The sequence below is a fragment of the Pongo pygmaeus genome, chromosome 12, assembly GCF_028885625.2.
Source record: "Pongo pygmaeus isolate AG05252 chromosome 12, NHGRI_mPonPyg2-v2.0_pri, whole genome shotgun sequence".
Classification (NCBI taxonomy): domain Eukaryota; kingdom Metazoa; phylum Chordata; class Mammalia; order Primates; family Hominidae; genus Pongo; species Pongo pygmaeus.
Window position 1 is genome coordinate 33148907 of NC_072385.2, and position 26930 is coordinate 33175836.

At 42.6% G+C, this 26930-nt stretch overlaps 1 protein-coding gene across 2 annotated transcripts in view; it reads left to right on the forward strand.

The window, feature by feature from the left end:
- Window positions 1-691: 691 nt before the first annotated feature.
- The window catches only part of IL1R1 (interleukin 1 receptor type 1), a 75372-nt gene continuing 49133 nt past the window's right edge, over window positions 692-26930 (forward strand). Inside the window, exon 1 of one of the 2 annotated variants that reach the window (XM_063648496.1) lies at window positions 692-1340. The gene's annotated coding sequence lies outside the window, so the exon portion shown is untranslated. The remainder of the gene's footprint in view (window positions 1341-26930) is intronic. The other variant, XM_054476028.2, reaches the window with a different exon arrangement.

The window sequence follows — 26930 nt, forward strand, 5'->3', positions numbered from 1 at the left end:
CAATGGCAGGAAAGTGTGTGAGACCCGATGTCTGAAGGCCTTGAACGCTAGAATTGGAGGCTTGACTCTTCCTCCCTATGCTGAAGATTTTTGAGTAGCATTGTGATAGTCTGGACTCTGTATCATGTTGAGAATGTTCATCTGAGTGCAGGGTGCAGGAGGGGCTGAGAGAAATAGAAGAGGCAGGCCAGGTGTGCTGGCTCATGCCTGTAACCCCAGCAATTTGGGAGGCCAAGGGGGTGGATCATCTGAGGTCAGGAGTTTGAGACCAGCCTGACCAACATGGTGAAACCCCATCTCTACTAAAATTACAAACATTAGCCAGACATGGTGGCTCCGTAATCCCAGCTACTCGGGAGGCTGAGGCACGAGAATCGCTTGAACCTGGGAGGCAGAGGTTGCTGTGAGCCGAGATTGTGCCATTGTACTCCAGCCTGGGAGACAGAGCAAGACTCTCTCTCAGGAAAAAAAAAAAAAGAGGAGGCCTGGCAGCACCAGCTCTCCCAGGTGGATCTGGCTGCGTTTGTGGAAGCCGGAGGCTCCGGCTTTCATCTCCCTGAGCTGAGGGGTGATCAGTGGCCACCCCACCTCCAGGGTGTGATGAAGGGAGACTTCCAGAGTTCTCAGGGCACATGGCGGGGGTGGTGGCCACCATGAGAAGTGGGCCGGGATTTGGGACACGAACAGACCTGAATGAAGAGTCCTGCAGCACTGCCTGGGCTGCCTCTAGGGAGATTGCTGTAAGGATTGGGAGATGATAGGCAGAGAGGGAAAGCTTAGGCCACCACAGGCCTGGGACTGACCGGTCAAGACTCTGATGATGGGAACATGATAATGAGCTTGATTCAGCCAGCAGGACTTGTCCAAGTTCAACACAAAGTCATGAGAGGAAAGCACCAGCTTCGGGAAACGTTAAAGATTACCGTGCAGTGGCGGGTGTTGGTGTTCCTTAAGGGTCTGGCACGTTTGCTGAGTGATTCTGGCTGTCTGCCTGGCTCTGAGCTTCCTGTTCATAGTTCCCCAGATGTGTCACGGCTGAGGGATTAAAGCCCTAAGAGGCTGTGACACAGCCATCTCCAAAACCCCACTTTCTCCTTCCTTTGAGCCTCCGTACCAGCTGGGGCGTCCGGCAAGATGTGAGCTGTCACTCTGCTGCGAGAAAGACCTGAATTAACAACTCTAGCTAGGGCTGACTTCAAAACACGCTTTCGTTTTTAATAACCAACATCAGCTCAGCAGGCTTCATTTGGGAAAAGAAACCTTGTCAGGTTACCCTGACGTTCTCCACCTCCTGGGAGGCCAGCCATTCCCAAATGCCCCAAGGATGAAGCACGGAGACGGTAAGATGATTAATTGCACTGCAGGTTTTTTGTTTCTGTATTTTTTTCCCTCCTTTTTTTGGGTTTACTTACACATTAATGAGGTATTTAGGAAAGACAAATGGAATCTGATAAAAGGTAATGTTATATTGTTTGTTGAAACAACAATTTAAGGATTCCTTGAAGTTATATGGCTCTGTAGGTGTGTTTAACTTTAAGATGTGTTTCTGAGTCATATTAAGAGATCAACTATGATTATCTATGGAAGATTAGCTATGAAATATATGGGAAATATACTTTTTAACTGTATATTACTTATAAACCATGAATAGTTACATCACTTTTGGTATGTGGTGAGAGATGTTAAGTGAAAGGTGGTGTAAATGAAGTTGTTTTATAAGACTGTTGTTACTGTAAGAATTGAGACTTATTTTATCACTTTCCATTAAACTTCTACAGTGTTAGAGAGGCATAACCTAATGTTTGAATGAAGGTGCTATGTTTTTTTTTAATTTATTTTTTATTTTGTTTGAGTTGGGGTCTCACTCTGTCACCCAGGCTGGAGTATAATGGCGTGATCTTAGCTCACTGCAACCTCCGCCTCCCAGGTTCAAGCGATTCTCCTGCCTCAGCCTCAGGAGTAGCTGGGACTATAGGCGCCCGCCACCACACCCAGCTAACTTTTTGTATTTTTAGTAGAGATGGGTTTTCACCGTGTTAGCCAGGATGGTCTCGATCTCCTGACCTCGTGATCCACCTGCCTGGGCCTCCCAAAGTGCTGGGATTACAGACGTGAGCCACCACGCCCGGCCTGAAGGTGCTATGTTATTAACAGCAGGCTCTATTGGTTTCATTTAAAGGTATAATGCATTGTATTGGCAAAACTTGTACACGCTTTCTTCAATAAGGACCTCAAAGGTAATCTTAAAAGCCTGATCATGTTTTTCTCCCCTTGCCAATGTTGCACCTATAGCTATAGGGAAGACCATGCACTCTCAGAGGGGGTTATAAACATTGTCTTGCATTTTTATCCTTGATCTCCATAATTTATCCTTGATCTCCATATATCCTTGATCCCCATAATTCCTACTGATAGTGTTGCTGTGCATAAGAGTGAGAAAATGGGACTGAACCTGAAAGATTAAGGAAAGAAAATAACAAAACAAAAAGGAAAACCAAATGAAGCTTATCATTCAATTCAATTTATAACTCCTTATTGCTTATGCAAAATGTGAATTTTTTGCTGTGTTGGTGAGGGTGTGAGGAGTGGATGGTGGGGAAGGATGCTTCAAAAAATACAGCTAAGGACCAACTGGTTTGGTGAGTCATGGGATTGACCCATGAGACAGCTGGAGAACAGTGACGTGTGCGTGTCTGTGTGTGTGTGTGTGTGTGTCTGTGTGTTTGTGCATTCGATGCCGGAGACTGGTGTTTACTGTAAATGTGTTGATTCATTAGGAAAAGGAAGAAGACAAAGTTGTCCAGAAAGAGCCAAGAAAACTTCTTGAGATGAATTTGATCTGCCTTATGGTAGTGATGAGTTTAAAAAGATTCTTACGGCCTTTCCTAACACTACATGCTGTTGTTAATCATTGGACTGACAAACCCGTTGGGCACAAGACGGTTAGTTTACTTAGGAGGAAAACTTGACAGGAATGGTCAAAGAATAGCTAGGGTACACTTCTAAAATATGTCCTTGAAACATTTACACAAACAGCACAAGCTCACTGTTAAGAATAAAATTTTAAAAAATACATAGAGATAATAGTAAAAGATGAGAATTAAAAACACACCACTGTGAGATAAACACTGTTAACATTTTGGTAGGTATATTTGTCTCTGTATACATTTACATTTTGAAGAAATATATTTGTACTCTACATGCTTTTCGGTTATCTGCTTTTACCTCACAGCAATGTATTACGAGCATCTTGTCATGAGAATGAATTTTCTTTTACAAAAGCTTTTCCATTTCATTGCATAGATAGTTTATTAAATCCTGTTGGCAAGTAGTTGATTGTTTTTCTCTTATTAACAGTACTAAAACTAACACCCTTGCAGCTAAACCTTTGCATCTCCTCATGAGTTTTCCTTGAGATAAATCCCCAGAGGTAGAATTGTAGGGGTCAAAGGGCATGGGCATTTTAAAAACTCTAGATCCCTGCTGCTAAATTAATCCTAGGAAAGTTTTATTAATTTACATGCCCACCAGCACTGTATGAACATTTTCCAACTCTCTCATCGGCATTGGGTTTTATAATTTTTTGAAAAGTGTGCTACTCTGCAGGCATACGTATGTTTATTGCGGCACTATTCACAATAGCAAAGACTTGGAACCAACCCAAATGTCCATCAATGATAGACTGGATTAAGAAAATGTGGCACATATACACCATGGAATACTATGCAGCCATAAAAAAGGATGAGTTCATGTCCTTTGTAGGGACATGAATGAAGCTGGAAACCATCATTCTGAGCAAACTATCACAAGGACAGAAAACCAAACACCGCATGTTCTCACTCATAGGTTGGAACTGAACAATGAGAACACTTGGATACAGGGTGGGGAACATCACACACCGGGGCCTGTCATGGGGTAGGGGGAGGGGGGAGAGATAGCATTAGGAGATATACCTAATGTAAATGACAAGTTAACAGGTGCAGCACACCAACATGGCACATGTATGCATATGTAACAAACCTGCACGTTGTGCACGTGTACCCTAGATCTTAAAGTATAATAATAAAAAAAGAAAATGGTGCTACTCTGATAATAGGCAAAGGTATATTTTGTTGTCTTAATTTACCTTAAGGAAACCCTTTGCAAAATCTGCTGGCTTCCAATTCTGCCCCTTTGGGTTCAGCCTCTCATCTTTTTTGGTTACTCATTGCCAAAGCAGTCACCTCTTACAGTAACTTCTGCCAACCTAATTTCTGAGGACTTTGACCTCGTTTGATGTCTCTCAGACAGTCTGCTGAGAGAGCGAGATAACTGGATGCTTTTGCTCTGAATTTTTACCGATTGAGTAACTTGGGGTAAACCTCAGTCTTTGTGATTTTGTCTCCTTTTTAGCTATAAAATTTAGAGAGAAGGCCTGTGCTAGCCACCTCACAAAATTGTACTGGGAATATAAAGAGGCAAGATAGAGGCAAGCTTTTTGAATAGAGGAAAAGTAAAAATGCAAAATGGTATTATTATTATGGTTGTTACTCTAAAGTTTAGTGATAAGTCTTGCCTTCTAAAATATATAGTTTCTGGAGAGCTGCATGCCGAAATTTTGATGTCTTCTAATTCTAGACTTGGGAAGTGTGTGTGTGTTTGTGTGTGTGTGTGGTGTATAACATATTTCTATGTTTCTTGGTTCTTAGATTCAGTAGCAGTGTTTGGTGTGTTACAGCAGTGCATGGATACATTTTAGATTACAAAGATTTCTATTTTGTTGCTTATTTATTCCATTCCTGTACAGGAAAACCAGCCATCCTCCTCCTATTGCATTCTCATCATCCATGGGCTTTGCTCATCTCCCCAGTGGACTGAGAGCTCCTCAAAGACAGGGTCCGGTTTCATGTGTCTACCTCTCTCCAGGGCCTGCTTTGGGGTCTGACACCCAGAGGGCAGATCAATCAATGTTTCTCAAATGACTCAATGTAAGGGAAGTAGAAACATATTTACCCAGTTCTGTGGAGAAAAGAATATTCCAAAAAGGCATCCCAGAAGATTGAAAAAACAACCTAAATGGAGCTTTTCTAGAGGCAACTGGTTATTTATTTAGTTTAGTTTGGGTGAGTCTCAGTTTCTATTGAGTAAATATTTAAAGCTCTGAAAGGATACTAAACAAATGAATGCTAGCCAAGGATAGGACCAGGAAAATGGAGAACACTGTCTTTATAGGTACAAGTGTCATGGACTCGGCATGAATATCAAAAACTTTAAGGAGGCATTGATTTTCACTCTGACTCCCAGCTCAGTGCTGGGCTGCAAAAATTAGGACCAAACTGATATTTAGTAATGGTTTTAACTTGGTACTGAATAATCATAATCATAATCATAATCATAATAAAAGCTAATATGTAATACAGCACTTGCTAGGTAGGAGACCTGGTTTTAGGTACCTCTCATATGAGATGATCAGTACTATTATTTTACTTTGCAGATTAAGAAATGGAGGCACAGAGAAGTGATTTGCTAGGGTTATATCAGTAGTTAGTGCAGAGCTGGAATTATGATGCAGACAGGCTCACTCTGGAGCCCATGGGTCAGTGAGCATAGATCGGACTGAACTTTAGAGACAATGTCACATGGTTTTAGGCCACTGGTGATGTTTGTGCTGTTTATTTGGGTATATGACTACCATTTATTGAGTCACCTACTAAAGGAACATGTACTCTTCTGGGTTCTTTAAGTATATTATCTTGAATCTTTCTCACAACCGTGAAATATTATTCCAACTCTAGGTCCAGACAAGCTGAGAGCCTGAGAAGTTGAGTAAGTTTCCCAAAGCCACAGACTAGTGAGGAGAGATCCATCAGCCTGCACGAAGTCTATCTGCCTTCTGAGTCCATGTGCCACGCTGGCCTGGACAACTGAGTGCTGATGTACTTGGTTCTTCCATCCAAAGGTGCTGAGAGTCCAGTTCTACTGCATTTGGAGGTGTTGAACCTGGAAACTCAGCCACAACAACCCCTCAACTTGGGGAACAGGCAGGGCTCAGCTTCAGCTTCTCTGAACCCACATGGGCCAATGTGAAATGGATTTGATTTTTCAGACCAGATCCTCCCTGGTAGGACCATCCAATTTATCACACCAACCTAGACTTGATGGCCGTTTAAAATATTGAGAGATATGTCCTTATATTTCCTCTCTATTGACCCCCCAAATCTGCACCAAGAAACTCCAGGGAATGGGATGGAGTATGGTGAGTGCTAGCTTGGGGGCCAAGGGCAGCTTCGTTTCTCCTGGGCAACTTACCTCCCTTTTCTTTGCTTAGTGTTTCCAGTTATAACATGAGGGAAAAGACTATAATTTAAAATGGAATATTACTTTTTTTGGTTAAACTTTTCCATATGATTTTGAAACTCTTTAATTTTTTTTGAGTGAATGACACATGGTTTACTTGCTTTTGAAGTGGTAACACAATTTAAAAGGTTCTTCAGTGAAGTCTCCTTCTCTTCCCTTTCTGCAGACGCTTCTTTCCCTCTTCCTCACAAATAGGTGAGTCTTGTTAATAATTTCTAGTTCTTTCTTCCACCTCTTTCACACTCATAGTGCGCACCATTCCGTACCTTGATCCATAGCTGTATCAAAGGAGGTGCATTTTCTGCCTCTCAGTGGACAGTTAGATTGTTTGCAATCTTTTGTTATTTCAGCCAATGTTGCAATGAGTAACAGCCTGCCCTTGTAATTTTGCAGAAGTGTTTACAAGTTGTTGGTTAAATTCCTGGAAGAAGAATTGTGAGGTCAGAGGCTGTGTACACTTGTGATTTCGATATATATTTCAGAATTACCTGCCCCACACCCCACCAGGTTATACCAATTAACACCCCTACTGGGAATGTTTGAAAGAATGCTTCTCCATGTGCTTGCCAACAGTGCCTGCTAACAAGCTGGTTTTTATTAGACTTTGGCAGTCTCAAAGGAGAAAGCTGCAAACTTAGTAAGTTTTCTAAATTTTCCTATCTCATATCACGACCCATGCAGTGTCAGCCTCATCGTGATCTCTTGTGGCAAATACAAGAAAGTCTGACAGGTACTTCGTTGACTCAGGTTGGGCATCTATTCAATTGGCTTAAAACCATTTGCGATCACAACTTTTTTCATTTGGCGATTGTGTTTTGAGGCCTTGCTGTGTGTCCAGTCATGGGATGGCACAGGGGTGAGTGGACCCTGCCAGGGTTGCATGAAACAGCTAGGCAGCCGCAGGACTCGGCACGTGTGTGCTGAGCACTGTGAAAGAAACACAGAGACAGAAGGCTGCAGAGACAGCGACTAGGGAGCCACGGTCCACATTAGCCTGGTGATTGGGACTGCTCGAGGTGAAGTGATGAGGTCTGAGGCATGAGAAGGAGGCAGCCAGACAGAGGGCAGAGGAAGCAGGGCATAAAAACCCAGCATGAGGAGCAGAAAGCAGCTCTATGTATGGCCAGTGAAGAGAGTGGAAGGCAGGCCAAGGTGAGCTGGAGACAGAGGCAGAGGCCAGAGCATGGTGGGTGTTTAGGGCTGTGGTAAGGAGTTTGGCTTTTATTGTGAGTTTCAGGTTGACTTTAGTCATGGGCTAGGGAAGATGGTGCCAAGGTCTGTAAACTCTTACCTTGTAGATGTAAATGCTCACCTGAATGACACCGGGGAGGCATGATTCTATACACAAGCACCTGTCAGACTGTGTTGTATTTGCCACAAGAAATCACAGTGGGGCTGCCACTGCATATAGGGCTGGTGACCAGAACACTGTATCTCTTGGCCAGTCTTGTCCTCCGTGTGAGACAAGTGGAGACATTTTACAAAAATACGTTCTACGTCTCTCTGAAGTACAACTCAGTTTACAAAGGGCTTTCTCATTCATTATCTCATGCATTAATAGACTGACTGATAATTTTGACAGATTATTATTGCATGTCCAACCTGTGCTAAGCCCTGTGCTAGGTGCTGGGGATGATGAGAGGAAGAAGGAGTGGAAGGGGAAATAGAAAGATGAAGAAAATTCAGAGCAACTTACAGTCCATTTGCGAGATAGAATCAAATGTCAACAATGAGAAGGAAAGCAGGAAAGGGACAGTGAAGAGGACCCAGCCACCTCTAGGTTATGGACCAGAACATGGGTAAATCTGCCCCAGGGGCCTGCTTTGTGTCAGGGAGCCCTTCAGGGATGGGGTCTCAGGAGAGAGCTGCAAGTAGGGCTTCTCTGACATCCTTTTCTCCAGGTGTAGGTAGGATTATCTTTCTAACTTTAGAAAGATAGAGGTGACCAACTAAGAGCTTTCCTCAGGACTTGTGAGTGGGCAAAGAGTAGAACTGGAACTTTTCCTCCCACCCCTGAAATCTGAGGCCATGGCTCTCTGTGCTCAAAATGGAACAAAATTCCTGAAGCCCAACCACCTGGGGAAGGCATTGAGGAGAGTGTCCCTATTACACATCGTCTTTCATGCTGGCCACCCTGGTTCCATGATGACGAGGCTGCTTTGTTTATGAGTCTGTAGTGTTGTCAGGGCTCTGGGGAAGGGGTGGGCTCTCTACCAGTCTTAGGGTCTTGGTGGCTGTAAGCCCAGAGGTGCTTCCATTGTGTGAAGAAACACAGGAGACCGAGACAAAATATTGTTGATCAGACACTCAGGCCCATTTCGAAGGCAAAACTGTCCTAAGTGGTCATTTGTGGCCAGCGCAGGGTGGGGATTAACGTGTGTGTGTGTGTGTGAGTGTGAGTGTGTGTGTTGTGGGAGGTGTTTGGGGGAGGTCTCAGGAACTGCTGGCCCTGAGGTGGTACTAGTGGATCAGGTTTCCATGGACCCAGGAACACCTGGGCAGGAAGTAGGAAGACTGCAAAGTCAGCTCATCCCCTTCAGTGAGCTTCACCTCCCAGTCCAGGGAAAGGAGGGCAGTGCTTACTTCTGAGAAGGGACACCTGGTGAATTCCAGGTATTCAGCGCAGACAAAATTGCCCCAATCAGATGTAACATGGGATGGGGGTTGTCAAGGGCTAATGCCAGGTAAAAGAGGAAGCAAAATGTGTGTTTACCATAGAAAAGTCTAGAAATGTAGTTATAAAACTTGAAATGTGTCTGTGTTAATTGTAATGGAAATAAATACTTTAGTAGTTTTTTTTAGGCTTTGGGTTTTCCTTTATTTGTGTACATAGATTGAATGTCTATGTGTCCCCCAAGCCCACCACTAAATTCCTATGTTGAAACCCTAATTCCAGTGATGGTGTTAGGAGGTGGCATGCTTGGGAGATGGTTAGGTCATGAGGGTGGGGCCCTCATAAATGGGATTAGTGCCCCTGTAAGAAGAGGCCAGAGAACTAGCTAGCTCTCTTTCTACCATATGCGGATACGATGAGAAGTCAGCTGTCTGCAAACCAGAAAGTGGGCCCTCACCAGACACTGGATCTGTCAGAACCGTGATCTTACACTTCCAGCCTCAGGAACTGTGAGACACAAATATTTGTTGTTTAAGCCACCCAATCTATGATAATTTGTTACAGCAGCCCAGGCTAAGACACTGTGTTCAATCAGCCTGTGACAATGGTATGACTATCTTTAAAGACTTTCAGTAAGGATTTTAGTAAGTTTCAGGTCTATTTCCTGAATCAATGAACAAGTGAATGAGCCATTGCTATAGAATAGGCTCAAAGCACATTTGTGTCTTTTGTGGAAGTTTGCCTTCTTTTATCCTTTGGTGAGAAATTATTAGCGGTGAATGTGCTTGTAAGTTATCCATCTTTTCTCCGAAAATGCTGAACGTCTTAACCATGAGTCTCTTCTTGTCTGAGGGAGGCGGTGTTGCTTTTGGTGACCAGAGCTGCTCAGTCATGTACGCCAATAACATATTCCAACATGGGCCACAAAACCAAAGCATTCCAAAGCCATGATTGTGCCCCCTGAATATTGATGTGGCTTCCCTCATTCTATTCCTGGAGTTAGTGAGAGGGTAGAACTTGACTGGAAATCCTGGAACAATTTTTTTAGACTTTTCATTACCTGCAATTTTATTTGCTGTCTCCTTGATCCTGCTTGCCCCGCTCTAGGCTGATTAGCAGCCAGTCTCAGAGGCTGCACCAATGATGCTCAGCCTCCTTGCCCTGGAGCCCGGGTACCCACCTCATCTGCTATTCTAGAACCAGCCAGGATCAGCAGCCATCCATCTCCTCCCCTTGATGTCTGGGAGCTTTTCACATTGCCTGTGTTCCTTACACAGGCTTTATGATTTTTGATTTGTCTCTAAGGAAACTGAGGCTTAAAAATAGCAGGTGAGTTTCTTCAGGTCGCGGCAGATCAATAACAGAGTCAGAATTTGAACATGGGTCTGTTGGATTCTCTCGGCTCTGTACACATCATTATGCTGAAATAGTAAGGAACATGAGGAAGGGAAACACTAGGTTATGGAAGAGCTCTTTCTCACATGTCCTTCAAGCAGTCATATTTGGGCACTGGTTTTTGAGTCCATTCATATCAAGCATGCCATTCAGGCTCTCTTCTGCCACTTCTAAGAGTTATCCAAATTGGTGCATGGTACCCATAAACTAGTTTTTAAAAGAGATATGATTACTGAAATGATCAGTATATAATATTGAAGCCCAAATCAATACAAATGAAATGCATATCACAATAAAGTACAAATTCAAGTAAAGTAGGGACTTGGTAGATGTTTCTCTGGAATGGTTAAACACACTGCGTGGAGTGCATGGGGAAACCTGGTTTCACAAATAGTATCAGCTGTCTGCTAAAGAATCTGTAAAACCGCATGCGAAGGTTCACAGGCGTCCTTTCCTGTAGGGAAAATATGTGATTATTGTCAAGAGTGAAGGAATGTGTACTGGAACTTAATTGATTTAAAAAGTCTCATGTGAACCTGCCATGACAACGTCTTTGAATAAGTTTCCCTCAAGGTTTAAGCATTTCTCGAGATTAACATAGTGGGTTTCTGGGCTGACTCACAGGGAGAAGGGGAGGTTACATTTTTGCTATTGTGATAATGTGGGAAATTACACTCGGTATCACTCACTGTGGTTGAATCTTTATCATCAACCTCAAACTCTGGGATTTATGTAAGTGCAAGATCAGAACTCTAAGCTTCTGTTTTTCTCCAGTTGAAATTTATTTTAAGTTGGTAAGGAAATATGACATGTATCTGTAGAACCTAGGCTCATAGGAAGGTAAAAAATGCTTTGGATTGGAAGTAGAGGCAGACGTTTACTTTAGTCTGGAACTGATGTCCAGATTGTAAATTACTGTTCTAGGGAAACCCTAGTGTGTGTGAATATAAGCCCCTGGAGTTGAATCCCCTTTCTTGGCTGAGCCCCAGTCTGCCACGTCAGTGCTGAAAATGGACATTGCTGCTGCCTCGGTGACATACAAATAGGGGAAATGTCTCCTGAATAGAATTACTCTTTGTCATCTAGGCCAGTGGTTGTCAACCCCGGATGCATATTGGAATCACCTGGGAGCCTTTTAAACACTGATGCCTGGATCCTAACCCCAGAGGTTCTGATGTGATGGGACTGCATGTGGCCTGGCTTTTTAAACTCCTCAGGTGATCATACTGTGCAGTTAGTGTAATGTGGGTTGAGAACCACTGACCTGAGAAGTAGACAGTCACCGAGTCAGTAAATTACCCAAGTAAACAAGAAGCTGGTTAGACCAAGCCTGTCCATAGTGATTGCCAAATCCTGCCTGGTGGGGAAATTTAAGATCATTTCCTCAGAAAACTTTGTTACTGGAAGTTATCAAGGGCTCTCTACCTAGTAAGTGTGCTTTCAATTTTTTAAGGCACTGTGGATATAAGTTGTGTAAACACAGCCACTTTCGTTTATTTGGCAAATATTTAAACATCTGCTCTGTTCAAGCTATACTCAATCTCAGCCTACTTTTAAGCATATTAACTGAGAAGCAGGGGAGAGAACTCAAACAATGCAAAGTAGGGGCTGCAAAGTGCCATCAGAGAGGGGGAGATGAAAAACCTGAAGGTTTCAGAGCAGGGAGAGATAGTTGCCTGTTTCTCCTGGTCGGAGGGGTGGGAGAGCCCTAAAGAAGTGGTGCAGTGTTTGGGATAGGTCTTGGAGGGGGAGAAGAAGGAAGAAGAAGACTTGAGCTGGAGGAGAAAGAAGGGTTGTATTCTGGGTAGAGGAAACTGCACGAGCAAGAAAAGAGGTAGAGATTAGGGAAACTTGCAAGGAAACTGGTACATAGTAAACATGGGCACATCAAGGGCAAGGAGAGGAACACATTCCAAAAGGTAGGATCAAGGGAGATTGAGGAGCATTTGGAATGCTAGACTGAGTGGTCTGGGCTTTGTTTGGGAGGCAGTGGAGACTTGCATGGCAGGTTTTGACATCCAAGCTTGCAGCAAATGGCAGGTAGGAGCTTGCTCAGCAGTATTTATATGGCGAATCTGGATTATTTCAAAGGAAATTGTGTTTTTGTCTCACTGTGTGGCCCATGTAGGTTGCATAGTTGCAGTACCTCAACTTTGCATTGACAAGGTGGGTGCGTTGCACTGGGTTGGGATGGTTCAGATGTCCCCCAATGTATTGCTGCCTTCGACATCTCTCCATTTCTCTAGCTTCTAACACTTTGTTTGTCTCTCTTCAACCACCATGCTGAGAAAAAAGTTTAAGAGCTTTTCTTGTTCCCCTACATAATCTTGGCAAGTAATAACAGTGAACCCTGGAGATGGAAAGAAGTGTGGATGTTAGGAGACTGGATTGCTAGCATGGAATTAACAATTTTTGGCTGTGTTGACTCTCAAGTAAATATGGTAACTGCTTTTGCTTTTCCTTTTCAAAATACAAAGATAAAATTTAAGGGGAACCAGATTTTGGCATAAATGGCTGACTCTTCTGCAAATAGCATTTCTGGATTAATTTTATTACATCTAATTGCTCTTCCATGTATTCCAATAATTTTATTTGTAATAAAGTTCATAAGTGCTGTAGGTGATTAGCCAAAAAGAAGAGTAGAGGGAGGTCAACTTTCGTGTAGTTGAGATCACTTTTTCTAAGTCTGATTTTAAATTGGGTGGTTTGTACTGTGTTAGCAATGTTAGAGGATACAGACAACCATAACAACAAAACAGCAACAGCAGCAGGAAGGTCATCCACCTGTGCTGAAAACCTCCTTCCTCTTGGGTTCACTTTTCCTTCTAGCAGGGGAAATGGTGAAATCACGTTAGCACTTTCTACTCTTGGTCCTAGTGTCTTCTTTATGACCTGGTAACATTTTCCTAGATAAAATTTGCATGTCTCTAACTTCTCAGTTCCACTTCTTACTGTTCTCATGTTCATTCATTATTCCATTGTGACGTGTTTGGCTGAGTTTGAAAGACTCTAATGATAAGTGGAGAAGGAAAAAATGACTTTTATAATAAAAGGTAACGCTTAATGACATGAATCTGAGACACATGACTAAGTAAGAAAATAAAATATTGACGTCTTAGTTTTAAATATTGGGCAACACCATCTCATGTTTATCCCTTTTCTCATCAAACCGCATGTCCAGTTTTGGATTACGAAGACATTCTTACTCTACTTATGGTACGCCTGCAATCATGTTGCCTCCTCTGTCTATTTTTTGGTTGACCAAATAACAATGCAAAGCACTGAGTGCAAACCACCACAACAAGGACTTGGTCTGTATTCATCCATATGCTTGCACTTCCCCCAAGGTGGACATTGTCATCCCCATGAATGGATGAGGGAAGAGAAGCTGATAAAACACAGCTGGAAAGAGCAGGGTGAGAGGTCACCGTGGGCCTCTCCCATCAGTGATTTGGTGCTATTTGTGGCCTCTGCAGGCATGGACATATCCTGTTGACATTATAAAATAAAATGGATGCCAATATTATTGTTTAGTGTCTTCCAATTTCTTGGATCCTTAAATAGCTGCCAACATCGCTCTTCAGTTATTTATGTACACAAAGAGCTATTTCTGAATATCCGTCCTAACTTTCTTCTGGCCTGTTCCCTGCATATTTATTTATTCCGATGAATCCCACCCATTCCAAAGCGAACTGGAGCAAGCTTGTGGCTTGTTTAGATGTGGTCCAAGTCTGTGTGGTCCCCTCAGGGAGGTGTACTAAGGATTTTTCAGAAACGGTGTTTGCGTGTGAGGGAACCCTGCTGAGCAGAGAGCGTTTACATTGCCCGGTGTTCCGAGTGCTTGAGTTTCAATAGTCACCTTCGTTTATTGGGACCTTGGAAGAGTACCAAAGCTGTGAGTTCCTGGGAGTTTTCCGTCAAAATCAGTCCTCTGGCATGGTAAAGAATGTGTTTGTAAAGGAACAAGAAAAAAAATATATAATTTTTCTAAATATATATATATAGGAAATATATATATAGGAAATGTATATATATATACACATATAATATATATATAGACATAATAAAAATATATATTTGATCTCTGGCCCTGGTTCCCAGCGCAGAACTCCTAACTTCTTGGAATTTCCTGGGTGATGGGAGTCTTTTGCTCTAATGAGGCTCTTGGGAGGAGACTGGTCACTAGAAAGAACAGATTAGAAGCTTGGGAATTTCAGTCCTACCCCCATCCTCTGGGAAGGCCTGGAGGCTGGAGGTTGAGTTAATGATCAGCGATGCTCAAGTAACAAAGTCTTGTAAGAATCCCTGGACTCTGGGGTTTGGGGAGCTCCAGGGCTGCTGAACATGTGGAGGGTAGCCCGTCCAGAGAGGGCAAGGAAGCACACTTCCCCTCCCATACACCTCGCCCTGCGTATCTCTTCATCTGGCTGTCTTCTGTATCCTTTATCATATTCTTTATTACATAATAAGCTGGGAAATGTGTTTCCCTGAGGTCTGTGAGCCATCCCAGCAAATTATCAAACCCAAGGAGGGGGTTGTAGGAACCCTGGTTTATAGCCGGTCAGTCAGACGTATAGGTGACAACCTGGCACTTGTATTTGCTATCTGAAATGGGGGGCAGTCTTGTGGGACTGAACCCTTAACCTGAGGTCTGTGCTAACTCCAGTTAGTATCAGAATTGAATTGAATTGTAGGACACCCAGCTGGTGTCATTCAGCTGGTGTTAGAGTATTCCTTGACATCCCTTCAATCCCTGGTCACAGAAGTGTGTGGAGTGCAGGTATAGAAAAGGAAAAATAGGGCAGAGTGTGGTGGCTCACGCCTGTAATCAATACTTTGGGAGGCTGAGGTGGGCAGATCATGAGGTCAGGAGATCGAGACTATCCTGGCTAACACAGCGAAACTCTGTCTCTACTGAAAATAGAAAAAAATTAGCCGGGTGTGGTTATGGACACCTGTAGTCCTAGCTACTCGGGAGGCTGAGGCAGGAGAATGGTGTGAACCTGGGAGGCGGAGCTTGCAGTGAGCCGAGATTGCACCACTGCACTCCAGCCTGGGCAACAGAGTGAGACTCCATCTCAAAAAAAAAAAAAAAGAAAAGGAAAAAAAGACAAGAAAAAATAGTTGGTTTTTATCTATCTCACATTTATTTTAGATTACTCAAAATAAGCATATCTGAGCTTATATCTGCTGTGCAGAGCAACAAAAACATTTATGGGAGGGTAATGATGGTAAACACTGTAACTTCATGCTGACGTTAAGTGGTAACTTCTCTTCGATAATTCAAGCTACCTAGTGATAATGTAAGTTCTTTATTGCACTTCAAAAATATTCCTCTGTCCATGGAGGGCATTTCTTCTCAAAACACTTTGTACTCCCTCATGAAGTTGGAATATTTGCTATGGAAACCAAATTGTACTTCCTTTGGCCTGCTGAAAATTAGAAAATAAATTTTGTGTGATCAGTAGGTTATTGTTTTAAACTTAACTATACGAGATTAACTTCCGGAACTGAGATGCCAATGATGCAATTTCAGAATGCAATTGTTGCACTCATTAAACACCACAGGTTGGGAAGGATCCCTGATCCACTTGGTGCTCAGTGGTTTTCTCAGCCTAACAGGGACATAGTTTGAAGAGACTTAAACGAAAGTTACATAAGAACTTCAGATGATTAGCTGTTGGTTCCATAGGTAGATTTTCTTTTATTATCTTAGTTTTTAGCTTTATTGAGGTACAACTGACAGACAATAATTGTGTATATTTAAGGTATACAACATGAGGATTTGTTGTATGTACACATTATGGAATGATCACCACAATCAAGCTAACACATTCATCACCTTACATAGTTACCTGTTTTGTGTGTGCATGGTGAGAACAGCTAAAATCAACTCTCTTAGCAAACTTCAAGTGTACGATACAGTATTACTCACTATAGTCACCACATTGTCCATTAGGCCCTCAGAACTTATTCATTTCATGATGAAAAATGTATACATTTTGATACCATTTCCCCCTTCCCTCCTTGGCAGCCACCACTCTACTCTCTGTAAATCATTCTTGTGGTCATTAGTCTCCTGTTAGAACTCTGTCGTGGCGCCTTCCAAACCTCCCCCTGAGCTATCAAAGCTTTCATTTACTGCCTCGGTATAATTAACTTTCAGTGCTTATTTGGCCAGATCGGACCTACAGCCCGCAGTGGTCTTCAAAGTGAAAAAAGTGAAAAGTCTTTAGCATGAAACCTTTGATGTGCGTGAATTGTCAATTCCTCAGGCACAGGGCCTGCGTTGTGTTCATTTTTCTGTCCTTCAGTGTCACACAGAGGCAGGCAACTCTGGCATAAAATGTGGGGCTCAGATGGGAAACAGGTATTGTATAACTAAACACAAATTTGCTGTCAATTCAGGTTTCCTGAAGCAGAAGCTTGTTTTCTTCAATTCACCTTTGCACACACTACACAATCCCATTTACTATTATGTTTGTCATGTATTATCCCTCCACGCTCTGCAGGTGGGTAGGGATTTGTTGGATTTATTCCTAGATACACCTCAAGTACCTGGAACACTGCCTAGTACATGGTGTGCGCACAATAAAATTGGTTTAATGATCAAATGTAAGAGTAAATGAGCTCCGGCACATTTGGTTCACATCCGGGTTTTTAGCAGAACATAGGTATTATGATGTCTGTCACAGTTCACTCTAAATCTCAGCTGGTCTTGGCAAGCAGCTGCTTGGGGACTCTTCCTCTTGCTCCTGTCAGGCCCTAGTGTTAATCTGCATCCTGCAGGGTTTCCCTCTTAGGCTGTCATCATGGAGCTGGCCCCCGGGAGATGGCTCATCCTGCTTGGTCAATGGCCATTCTGTGCCTTTGGGTCCTTGCTGTAGCCTGTGCACCGTATGCCATTGACCCAGGGGTCTGGGACATCCAGCCACCCGGTGCTGACCACCATGGACTTTGCTGTTGCCTGCAGATGTCCACCCCTCAAACCCCTGGTTTCTCTCCAGACATCTTCTGTTCCTCTGGTTTCTCTAGCAACTTCTCTCCCCCTCCTCGGTGCCTAGGAATTCTTGTCAGCTTCCTCCGCTTTGCCAGAGGCAGCCCTTGCAGCTGTGGAGCCGGGTGTCACTGAGCACTGCCTTCTGGAAGGGGACTGCCGTTTCCAGGCTGCTCCTCCGCCAGCCCAGTGACTCAGTTCCTACTCCTTCTTCCAGAGCTGACCATCAGAGCTGAGCTCTTGCCTTCCTTCTTACTCCTTCTGCAGATCTTCCCTCTAGCTCTACAGGAAGGGCCTCCCCGGCTGTGTGGTCAGAAGGTCTCCACTGTCCAAGTCCAGCCAGGCTTACTCTAGGGTTTATGGGTCCAGTCTTCCTCCATGACTCTTGAGATGTCAAGCCCAGTTTGGGGAGTTCAAAAAATACCCTTTTCTCTCTCTCAACAAAGCCTAGCACATTTTTTAAAACCACATTTTAACATTTCTGAAATTAGGATGCATCTTGCAATGGATAGTAGGTCCTAGTTATTCGGCAACATTTTTTTTCTTATTGTACATATTACAGCTAACGATATTTTTGCTTAGGCTATTGTCTTTCTATGGCTTTAAACTCTATACTGGAGTTTAAAGCCATGCAACACTTTTTTGTTCTCAGCCTTCATCTTCCTCACCTCAAGGTAATAGATGCCTCTCCTTTAAAGATGTGAAGCTGCCAGGCAACCAGAATCAAGAAAAGGGCAGCCCTGGAAGATATATGTTTGTCTCATACATTCAAAAATAGGATTCCCAGTACCTAAGATCACCCTTTGAATCAATACACATGGGGTTGGACCACCTCAAGGCTATGGACTGGTTTCCATGCTATACTTTGAAATAAGGTCAAAGAAAAAATGTGTCCATCTCACAGGGGCCTGGCCTTCCTGGAAGAAGAAAACATACTGGTCAGTAAATAAGAATAGCTGGGCCCTTTGGCAGGTATAGATGTAATTTTCCACGAATAAGGCAGAGTTGCATTCCACACCTCTGTCTCATGAGAACATTATGAGTGTGAGACATGCAGAGACTGCATTTCTGAGTCAGGTCTGCTGAGATCCAGGCCTAAAACTTTTATACTGAAGTCAGAGTTTTCTGTGTCAGTTCTCTCTCTCTCCCTGTCTCCTATGCACACATGCGCACAGAATAATGAATGAGTGGACATGAAATAAAGAAGTGCTGTACCTGGCAATAGCAACTGAATCTAAAAAAAAGTTTACTAACAGGTGTGAGTGAGGGGCGCTCAGTTTTGAGTTGGTGATTTTAAGTACCAGGATCAGGTATGGGCCAGGTTTGTTCAAGCGAAAAATTGTAGTTAATGTTCAGAAGGGCCTCGCAAAACCCAAGAGCAAGGGCATAGCCATGTTTCTGGAAGAACTGGGACCAGCCAGGGAGGTTGTCTGCCAGGGTCTGAAGGAATCATTCTTCATTTCTTGTCTCCATTCCTTGCTTTTCTCTCTCTCTCTTTGAAAACCAGCTTTCCTTGTTTTCAGAAAACACAGTCACTCTGCATCTCCCAAGTGGTGTTCAGAGCTAAACACTTTGTTTTGACTCCATCTATAATACATAGGCATTAACTCCATGTATTTCCATTTCAATGTAAAATTCTTGGGGAGGGCATGTGAATTCTGTAGCTTTGGGTCTAGCAAATACTCTTGGCCCCATCAGTCATTGCCAAGGTGGCTTTTAGGCTCATGCCTGTAGACTGAAAGCAGGGATCAGGGAAATTGGTTTACTTTAGTAAGAAATATAGCCATGTTGAGCAGATATCAACTGAGTAAACATCAACCGAAAGACATAGAAATCATGAAAGATGGAATGCAGTGTACTCACTCTATTTCCTTAAGGTACTTCTGCATTCCGATGCAATGTTTGTTGATTTAAAGGATAATGTAATATAATGCCAAAGTTTTATCAATCAGAGACATTTTACTGCACATGTAATAATTCCATGCTATCTTTATTATCTGTGAAATTGTGTTTGTATCTTATGGGACAAGTGTCATGAAACTCATTTTGAGAAGCAAGCTGAGATTTTGTAATAAATACATTTAGCTTTTTTTTGGAATGCGGTACACCCAGAGGTCCATGTTTAAAACAAATTAGATAAATCAAAGCAGAATTTACCATAAATATTAATGGTAAATGAAAAGGCTAGGGGAAATCTTTTAAAATTATATCAAAATAATACTTTATTTATACATAGGGCAGCCACAGTAGCTTACGCTTGTAATCCCAGCACTTTGGGAGGCCAAGGCAGGCAGATCACCTGAGGTCAGGAGTTCCAGACCAGCTTGACCAACATGGCGAAACCCCGCCTCTACTAAAAATACAAAAATGTTAGTTGGTCGTGGTGGCGTGCACCTATAATCCCAGCTACTTGGGAGGCTGAGGCAGGAGAATCTCTTGAGCCCTAGAGGTGGAGTTTGCAGTTATCGAGATCACGCCACTGCACTCCAGCCTGGGTGACAGAGTGAGACTGTCTTAAAATAAAATAAAATAAAATAATGTAACATGAATTCAATTGTAAAAAAATTTAGAAATATGCCTACAGCTCCTCATATGGGTCTTTCTTGATTGATAGGAATGAGACTTGGCAGAGATTAGGAAGGAGATGGTGAACAAGAGGGAGAAGGAGAGAGGTGAAAGGGTTGGAAAGGGGAAGAGGGAAAGAAAAAGGGGTTTATCTGGTGAGATCACCTAAGTAAAGTACTCACACACTACCTCCTCTATTCTTGAGGCAGGGAAAGGTTAGACAAGGGTATTGTGGGAGCTGGCAGGGTGGCCACCTGTATTAGTCTGTTTCTGCACTGCTATAAAGAAATACCCGAGGCTAGGCACAGTGGCTCATACCTGTGGTCTCAGCATTTTGGGAGGCTGAGGTGGGCAGACTGCCCAAGGTCAGGAGTTCAGGACCAGCCTGGGCAACATGGTGAAACTCCATCTCTACCAAAAATAGAAAAATTAGCCAGGCATGGTGGCGCGCCTGTAATCCCAGCTACTCAGGAGGCTGAGGCAGGAGAATCGCTTGAACCCAGGAGGTGGAGGATGCAGTGAGCTGAGATTGCGCCACTGCACTCCAGCCTGGCTGACAGAGCAAGACTCCATCTCCCCCCAAACAAAAAAAAAAAAAAAAAGAAAAAAAAAAGAAAAGAAATACCTGAGACTGGGTAATTTATAAGGAAAAGAGGTATAATTGGCTCACAGTTCCACATGGCTGGGGAAGCCTCAGGAAACTTATAATCATTGTGGAAGGGGAAGCAAGTGCATCTAACATGGTGGCAGGCGGGAGAAGTGAAGTGAGAGCACAGGAAAAACTGCCACTTTTAAAACCATCAGATCTGGCCGGGTGTGGTGGCTCATGCCTGTAATCCCAGTACTTTGAGAGGCCGAGGCAGGTGAATCACTTAAGGTCAGGAGTTCGGGACCAGCCTGGCCAACATGGTGAAACCCTGTCTCTATTAAATACAAAAATTAGCTGGGTGTGGTGGCTGGCACTTGTAATGCCAGCTACTTGGGAGGCTGAGGTGGGAGAATCGCTTGAACCTGGGAGGCGGGGGTTGCAGTGAGCCGAGATTGTGCCATTGCACTCTAGTCTGGGTGACAGAGCAAGACTCTGTCTCAAAAAAAAAAAAAAAAAATCAGATCTCCTGAGACTCACCCACTATCACGAGAACAGCATGGGGGAAACCACCCCCATAATCCAATCATCTCCCATCAGGTTCCTCCCTTGACACATGGAGATTACAATCCAAGATGAGATTTGGGTGGGGACACAGAACCAAACCATATCCTCACCCTTGCGGCTTGCCAGGCTGATGGCCGGGAGCCTCTCATGGTGGCTCTTCCTTGGCTACCACACAACCATCTAGAGTCCGTTGATTGTTTAGCACATGCTGCCTTTACTCTGTAGAATGTCTTTCTAGGAAAACCACAGGAGAGAACATATTCTTGCAACTCCCTTCATCATCTTTGCATCAAGAATAATTCTTGTCTCAACAACAAACAAACAAACAAAAGAAACCAATAACGAAAATTCTTCATCATATTAGCATCAAGAGTAATTCTAGCTTGGATTTAGACTGGCATAAACAATGTCTCCTGTTCTTCTTGGTCATAGCTCTTGATAAACTTATTATTGTTTCATGGACTGGGAGCTTCCTGAGGAAGTGAAGGAGAGATTTTCTGGCATGGGTTGAGGACAGTCATGAAGATATGTTCAGAATGAAGTCACATGTAGCAGTCAGGATAGAGAGGGTGGCACTCAGGCAAGATACAAGGAAGAAGTGGGTTATCTAAAAGGGAGAAAGAAACACAGAATGTTGGGCCTTGTTAGGCCCTTCCAGCCCCATTGTGGCACTCACTGCTGGGGTGTCAACTGACATGGTTAGGTGAAGTCCTCCTGGTGGTCTTAGGTGTAATATTTCAAAGCAGCACTCACATTAATAAAAACAAGGTCTAATTAGTTGTCTGTGCTTCTAAAAGAAGACTGAGGAATGCGAGGAGGGTCTGTAATATACAGTTTCCCAGGGGCCCATCCATGAACAAAAGTCTTTTGTGATGCCTGGGATGCAATAAGACACGGAATTTGAAATGGTTCTCCCCAGAAGACTTATTGCTGAGTAGGTCACAAACCATTGATGAGGAGTGGAATACAGTCAAGAGTGAATGAGCAGACAATCAGGAAAAATCACAGAAAATAGTGTCTTCAGCTCCAACCATTACCTTTTTCGAGGGACTGATTAGAAGGTTTAGATCAGTGGTTCTGAACTTCAACATCCTTATAATGCTCTTTTTCTTAATAACTATTTCATAATATCCCCTAAGTGAAATTCATTGACAACATAACCTACTTATGCATGATATTAAAAATTTAAATGTATTACCTTAGCTATAATGTAAAGAAGATATAAAAGGTAGTCCATATTCAGTTTCATACATACATGTGTAGACACGACTGAGCTAGAAGACAGAAAGAAGCTGTCAGATGCTTGAGCTATACACAGAGAAGTCTTTAATGCAGCAGCTGCAAATGCAGGCTGAAACAGCTTGTGCCTCACTGGAGAGCCAAATAACATGAGTCGCATTGCTGTTGGGGATGTGATTTTTTTCCTCCCGTGGTGAAAGATCTTTTATAAACTTTCAGAAGAAAATCAAGTTTAACTTGTCCTCAATTGACATGGTAGCTGCTTTTCTGGAAAATTTATACGTATTAAAACTGTGTGAAAAATACTTTGTGTTTATATGACAAACAGAGCTAGGCTTCAGACTCAGATTTTTATCTCCATTGAGTTCTGGTGAGATGTTTGAAAGGTTTTATTTTTTTAAGGATAGAGGACAATTTGTTGTGCTGTGCTGTCCTAGGTGTTGCAAAATGTCTAGTAGCCCCAACTTCTGCCTGGTAGATGCACACCCAACCAAAAATACTCCCGCTTGTATTTAAAACTCCCTTAGGTTATAGCTAATTCCCAGGCACTGTCTGTAGAGATTCTGCTCAGGTAGGGCTCTAGAATGTCCAAGAGGCTGCACAGCTAGGCATGGGAACCACTGATTCAAGCCATCCCTCTCTCTGACTCACCAGATCCCTCTGACATATCTTGGGCCAGTGGCTGTCCAGCCTGGGTTTGAAGGAGCTGGGTTTCAGTGAAGAATGTCAGTAGGTTCAGTTCTCTTCCCAGCCCTTTTAATGCAGAGGCCCCCTTGTCAGCCTAGAAGGCTGTTCTAAGCTCCTGTGCAAACCCCTCTTGTGAACCCTTGGGTGTGGCCGTCCTGGAGATGGTTGACTGGTGATCCAGATTTCAGCCTCTCCCTTCTCTGCTTTGCCCAGTGTCATGTTCAGGCCCCTTGCTTTGTCAAAAGAGGGAACACTTTGCCCTGGGTCTCAATCCTTTGAAGTTCCATTGGGTGAGTCAGCTCCCCACTTAGCTTCAGAAGGATCCAGGACAGGTTGTCCTAAAATTAATACCTGCACATTCATGGACAGTGCCTGATGAGAGGAGGCAAAGATGGCAGAGACAACTATAACTGGTTGTGGAAAAGAGTTGAGGGAGAGAAGAGAAAATATTATTAAATGGAAGAGATTGAAAAATACTGAAATCAAGTGCGAGAACCCTTAATGGGCAGAGTCAAATGACACATTTATTCATCCAATAAATATATAAAATGCATCTACCACCTACTAGGCTTCATTCAAGACAATGATAATACAACAGTGTATAAAACAGATCAAAACCTACCCTCATGAAGCTTACATTCTAGAGGGGATAGACAGTTAATTATCAAGAACAAGAAGTAATATATATAGTAAGTCAGATGGTGACACATGCTAGGAAGCCCCAGTAGGGACTTCAGGTAAGACAGAGATGTGTGTGTGTGTGTGTGTGAGTGTGTGTGTGTGTATCCATGCAACATCCAATGATCTGGGATACCTATTTGGCAACAAGAGAGGAAAATCTCTTTGGCAATAGTGATTTGGATGTTAGTAGTGTGGGAGGAATGAGAAAGCCATACTGCAATTATCAGGACAGGAAATGATTCAAGTTTGGATAGAACTTTTTAACAATGAAAATTGAAGAGAAACAAAACCACTTTGACATGGCAATAATTAAATTTCTGAGTTTACGTAAAGAACCTTGTGAAACTTCTCATTGCAAGCCAACCTTTTGTTTCCTTTAAGTTCTTTATTATCTTTGAGTGTTTAGATTTCAATTCTCGACAGTTCTTCACATATTGACTGAGTTTGCTGTCCTATCACACAGAGATCAAGTTATTTATGCATTTTACACTTGGTTACTTTAGACTTGAGTATTCGTATCGAAATACCCTCCTTTTTAAATGTGGTTTTGGTTGGTGCTTTTGGAATGAGGAATTTATCAGCTGTGGTGACTCGTATATACTCTGTTGGCCAGAAATACTAGCTTACTCTTTACCCGAAAACTCCCTATCCCAAAATGACATCACACTATGAGTTTATGCCTAATGAAGCTCCAGTAACATTTGCTTATTTGCATAGTAGAAATGCTGTCAGGTACACGAATTTTCTCAATACCTCTATGGTATTACTGAATAGGTATATAGGTATATTATGCTCATTTTATAAGTTCAAAGAGGCTGAGTATATAAATACCCAAATATAATGAATGTTTGGCAGGTAGTGATCATCTCTATCACTGACTATGTTTAAATACTTTTTTATGTATTAACTTATTCTCTCAACAACCCAATAAGCTGGAGACTATTGATAACATTATTTTGCCACCAAGGGAATTGAGGCATAAGAGAAGTTAAGTGACTTGCTTAGTGCCACACAGATAGTATATTGTAGAGCTGGGATACATTTGTGGCAGTTGGGCTCCATTGCCTATGCTAATAACCATCAGTCTGCACTTCCTCTAGTTCTAGAGAGCAAATCTCAAACTCCTACACGTTTTAGGGTGATTTTTAACTTTACAAACAATGGCAGTGGTCAGTGGTAGAACAGTAAAAGGCAGCAATGTGAAGGCGGAAAACCATCAGTTTTGGAGAGTGTGCTGGATCCCGGTTCAGTTATTTTACTCATTGGGTAATCTTGGGCAAGTTCCTTAACTTCTCTAGGATGTCTGTTGCTGTCTACAAAACAAGAGTAGTAGCCAGTGTGGTGGCTCACCCCTGTAATCTCATAGTTTTGGGAGGCTGATACAGGAAGATCACTTGAGGCTGGGAGTTTGTGCCCAGCTTGGGCCACATAGCAAGACCCTGTCTCTAAAAAATAAAAAAGTAAACAATAAATAAGCTGGGTGTGGTGGTCCAGGCCTGTAGTCCCAGCTACTTGGGAGGCTGAGGTGAGAGAAATACTTGAGCCCAGGAGATTGTGGCTGCAGTGAGCCAAGATGGTGCTACTGCACTCCAGCCTGGATGACAGAGTGAGACCTTGTCTCAACAACAAACAAACAAAAGAAATCAACAACGAAACCCCAAAAACCTACAACAACAACAACAACAACAAAAAACCAAAACAAAAACTCCTTCCCAAACAAAAGTAGTAGTACCATTCATGGTTATGAGCATTAAATGTGATGTCCTATTAAAGTGTCTAAATCATGGTCAGGAACCCGATAGGTGCTTGAAATCTAGAAATTTCCTTCCTACATAAGGGCCAATTATCAAGCATAGGTCAGATGAACAGTTAAGAAAGCTGCGGTGCAGTAAATTGAAAAGAGAATTGGTGATTTTGGGGAATTCAGGGCAGGATTTGTACCCCCTAAAGGAGCAGTTCAAATCTCAATGATGACTTAGGATCTAGGTCCTTATGGTGAACCTGACAGGAGCTGCTGTGCTGTGAAGTATTGCTTAGAAATCGGGGTCGGGGTGAAGCAGCTGTTGACGAGGGTGCCCCTGTCTTCTAATCTCTTGGTCTGCCCTTTCTTCTTGCTCCTAGGTAGACACTTTCATGAACTACACAGAGGTCTCAGAGGGCTGCAGAAGCCTTATGTAGAGCAGATGTTCTTGAACTTTCGGTCTAAAGACCCCTTCATACTCTTAAAAACTCTCCAGAACTTTAAAGAGCTTCTGTCTACCTGGTTAATTCTATTGATATTAACCACATTAGACATTAAAACTGAGAAATTAAAAAAATAAATTTTTAACAATTATTTAAAAATGCCGATAAACTCATTGCCTGTTAACATAAATCTCTTTTATAAAAACAATTATTTTTAAAAAACGAAAGTATCAAAAAGAATTACCTTTTTTTACTTTGTTTACATTGTTCTGAAAATCTCTTTAATGCATTGCTCAACAGAATACAGATAAGTTCTCATATCTGCTTCTGCATTCAATGTTGGGGAAGTTATACATCATGCAGTCTCTGGAAAAGTCCACTGTACATGTGTATGAAAAAGACACATACCATGTTTGAATTATTATGAAAGTAGTTTTGACCTTGAGGACTCTGAAAGGATCTCAGGAACCTTTGAGAACTGATAATATAACATATCTTTTTCTGGGTAATAATGTTTTTGAACATTCTCAGTATTCCCTCTCAGCTTCCTCCTGGTGCCTGTGTTCAAGCAATCACAATTGCTAATGATTCTTCTTGCAAAATTCTTACGTTTGGCAACCCTGGAAATAGTAGATTTGACCTTTAGCTGTCTCCCTCACTCTTACCTTTCCTCTTTCCTTGACAGCTGTTCTTTCCTTTTCGCTGTTGGTGGCGCAACCTTGGGAGGTTTTTCCATCCAGGCTGGTGCCTCTTAACTTCTCTCTCTGCCTCTAGGGCCTGACAGCTGCCAGGCTGTCCTTTATCTGACATTGTTCACAGTTTACTTCCTTCCCCCAAAGTCTTGGTTTTGACTAAAATGTATTAATTCTTGGTTATGTTTTATAAAGATATCAAAAACTTTTTCAACCAAAGTTTAAAAAAGAATTTGCAGGGTTGGGGTGGGCATGTATAAAGAATCTCAGCCATCTTCACGGATGAACTTCAGAAACTATGTCAGTAGATTTCTGATGCCAGCCAGGATTGAGTAATAGGCCCTAGATTTACTTTCTCATAAGAAACAACTAAATTACTGTACAAAA